Raw genomic sequence first — 3,339 nt, forward strand, 5'->3', positions numbered from 1 at the left:
GTCCACATTTTAGGTAATAAAAATGTAAATACTCAGATTTGTATTTTGAAAATATCCCTATGGTCTCAATATGGGACAGAGGAATGGTAAAAATAACTAGATTTAGTGAGAATAACAATGAGAAGAGACTACTTTCTAATATTATCATAAGTGGCTGAACAAAAACTTTGGCCAGTATCAGGGATGAAAGAAGATGCAACCAAAGATTTAGAAAACTGGTTATAATTCCAGATGAGTAGAATTAACATTTGTTGAATAACTATGCCTCAGTTTTTGAGATACTTTATCTATTTTTAACTTTTTACATTCTTATAAATATTGCTCTCATTTTTACAAAAGGGGAAGTTAAGATTCAAACAAAAGACCTGAACTTAAGTAGCTACAACTTAGTTACAACTCATAAAAGGTTAACATATAGCTAAACTTAGCAGAGGTCCAAATCCAGGTTTGTCAAACCTGAAGTCCAATCTCTTCAATGGCCAAGTTCCTTACTAGAATAAACAAAAGGGGAAGTTAAGATTCAAACAAAAGACCTGAACTTAAGTAGCTACAACTTAACTCATAAAAGGTTAACATATAGCTAAAACTTAGCAGAGATCCAAATCCAGGTTTGTCAAAGCTGAAGTCCAATCTCTTCAATGGCCAGTTCCTTACTAGAATAAACAAATGAGTTTGACAGCTTATTCATAGGCAATGAAACACTATTAATCTGTTCTTTATCTACTTGTTTATCCTTCATTAAAACTACCAAAATAATTTTATTATGATGTACCAATCATGTTCTAATTAAAGTGAATCAAACTTTGGGCTTGCTTTATAAGATTTCAGTTTGTCTTTTATCTTCTCATTTAATGCTAAAAACCATTATAAGTAGATAGAAGGTTTGTCAAGGAGGGAGCATAAATAATAGATTTGTTTTGTTTGAAAACGGAGTTCGAAGAGCTCCTAGGATATTGAGAGTTCTGCAGGTCATAAAATATATTCAGCAGGTGGATTTGGGAGTGCAGAGAAGAAACTACAGAAAGTAGCTTGAATTTGGTGAGGAAGGAAAGTATGCTGAGAAAAGATGTAATTCATTCAAGTAGTCAATCAAAAATGTGAACATTAATATAGACAAAGTAACTATTCTTGACCCTCTGCTAGCTGAACTTCAGGGTTTGTGTACACAGAACTGTGGCATTTGATGTCATCCTAAATATGCTTTTATGGTAAAATTTTGAGTTACTTGTTAATTCCTGACAGTCAAGTACTTGTGAGCAGGTGTGGGGGGGGGGGCGGGGGGAGACAATGTGCTGTAGATTAAACCTAGAACCTCAGACATGCTAGGCAAACACAACCCATGAGCTACATCCCCAGGTAGCCAAGTGCATCTTTGATTTTAAAACTTTCTTTTAAAAACCACAGTCAAGGTTTAGTCAAGTTTTACATAAAATTCCACAGACTAGGCACTCAGTAAAATAAACTTCTGAGGAATAAAACTTACTTTTTACTGTAACAATTTTAACATTCCGTTTGAAATTACTTTTTGCCAGAGTCAATACTAAATGTTTTTATACTAATAATAGATAACCATATATAACGTTGTTTCTCCCCCATATGTAAATACAACTTTCACTGTTTTTCTCCCACCCCTCTCCCCATATTTAAGAATTCTGAGTTACAAACTGAAACTTAAGGTGGTACTGATCTGCTCAAAGTCACACAACTGTTTGTCTCAAACAAAAACATATTTTTAAGCAATATACCAGTCGTCTCCAAAATTTTGTACTTGCACTCACTCATCAAAAGAAATTTTGAATATGCATTCCAAAACTCATAACAACACAATTATGTTAGTCTGTACACTTCACATAGTAAGAGAATGAAATAGAGTAAATCTAAGTAAAAGTTCTAATATGTTCCCTCCCACCTCCTTGGAACTCTCTGCAGACCACTCTGCACATGCTACTGTCCATTATTAAAGCTACACAGCGGCCGTCTAATTCTTTTGACTACACCTTGCCGAATAGCTTGTCCTGTAACAGTGGCTCTTAATCTCCTACTCTTTAAATATACCCAGAGTTATAAAAAAAAAAAAAAAAAACTCAAACAACTTCTGTTTTCAGGCTTTAAGCATCAAACAGTTGCTCTTTCTAGAAATCATCACAGAATCATCTCAAGCCCTAAAACTCCGACAGCCCTTCCTTTACCCTCAGGTCTTGTTTTCTGCAATTCCCAACCGGGATTCTTTTCTATTTAAATCCCACAAGACATTAAGGAAAAAGAAATGCCACCACAAAACCTTCCAACACCACAATTTCATTGGGATACACCCGGCGTTTTCCACGAGACTGGGCATCAACGGCAGATCCTGCAGCCGCGAAGCTTGCTCACGTCCTTTAAACACACTCAAGCTGCAGCCTGCGGGGTCCCACGGATTCGAGGCGCGAGTCCAGTTCCCTGCGGGACCTCACCCGTGACCGCCGACGCCCGGCCGCCCGGGGACGCGGAGGGCGGGCCCGGCGCAGACAGCCAAGTTTCCCGCGGCAGCGACCTGCGCCCTGAGGACAGGGCGCCGCAATCCACTGCGCGCCAGGGGTCGCCGGCGCCGTCTGCGCCCACGGAGAGGCCCGGGACACTGCGGCCCCGCGGTGCCCCCGTGGACCGGGGGCCCACCGAGGGGCCAGGGGCGGGGGACGGGTCCCGGAGCCAGGAACGGCGAGCGCGCGCCCGTACCCTACCTCCAACAAGTCGAAATCTCTCAAAGGGACCCAACCACCGGGGTTGTCGCGGTGCGACTGGGCGCGAATGCCACCGTGAGAGCGCCGCGGCCTCGGCTGGCCGCTGTTGGGCCGCCGAAAACCGCGCGCCGGCCGCGGGAGAAGACAGTCGCTCCGCCGCCCCGGCGCCCACCGCGGGACGGTCCGCGCCTGCGCCCGCCCACCACCCCCCAGGACTCCTCCCGCGCCTGCGCGCTTTGGGCGTTTCGCGCCTCTGGAGTCCGAGGGGAGAGGGCCGGAAGTACAAGGGGGCGGGCGGAGGAAGCTGGTAGGCACGCGCCACTCGGAGGCAGTAGCGGCGGCAGCGGCGCAGCGGGAGGTTTGCCTAAAAGAAAAAGGAGATAGCTGGGCGCCGCACGCCGCAGGTCCACGCATGCGTCCGCGAGCCCGGTAGAGGCAGGAAGAAGCCGCCCCGGGCGACGCGGGCCCTGGGGAGGGACTAGCCATTTTCCGGAAGAGGCGGGCCGGCGGGCGAGGCGCTGATATCGAAAGTGCTCGCTGGGGCTTTCCTAGGGCCGCTGCGCTGCTGTTTACTTTGGAAACGAATGAAGACTTTGTGTTTTTCCCTTTGAGAAAATCA

The 3,339-nt window shown here is 45.6% G+C and overlaps 1 protein-coding gene across 2 annotated transcripts in view; it reads right to left on the reverse strand.

Moving 5' to 3' along the window:
* Smc6 (structural maintenance of chromosomes 6) overlaps positions 1–2,904 on the reverse strand; it is a 74,747-nt gene extending 71,843 nt beyond the window's left edge. The window contains exon 1 of one of the 2 annotated variants that reach the window (XM_026403371.2): positions 2,721–2,904. The gene's annotated coding sequence lies outside the window, so the exon portion shown is untranslated. Of the gene's footprint in view, positions 1–2,281; positions 2,515–2,720 lie in introns of those variants that run through there. The other variant, XM_026403452.2, reaches the window with a different exon arrangement.
* Positions 2,905–3,339: the final 435 nt, after the last annotated feature.

This window comes from Urocitellus parryii, chromosome 12, assembly GCF_045843805.1.
Source record: "Urocitellus parryii isolate mUroPar1 chromosome 12, mUroPar1.hap1, whole genome shotgun sequence".
Classification (NCBI taxonomy): domain Eukaryota; kingdom Metazoa; phylum Chordata; class Mammalia; order Rodentia; family Sciuridae; genus Urocitellus; species Urocitellus parryii.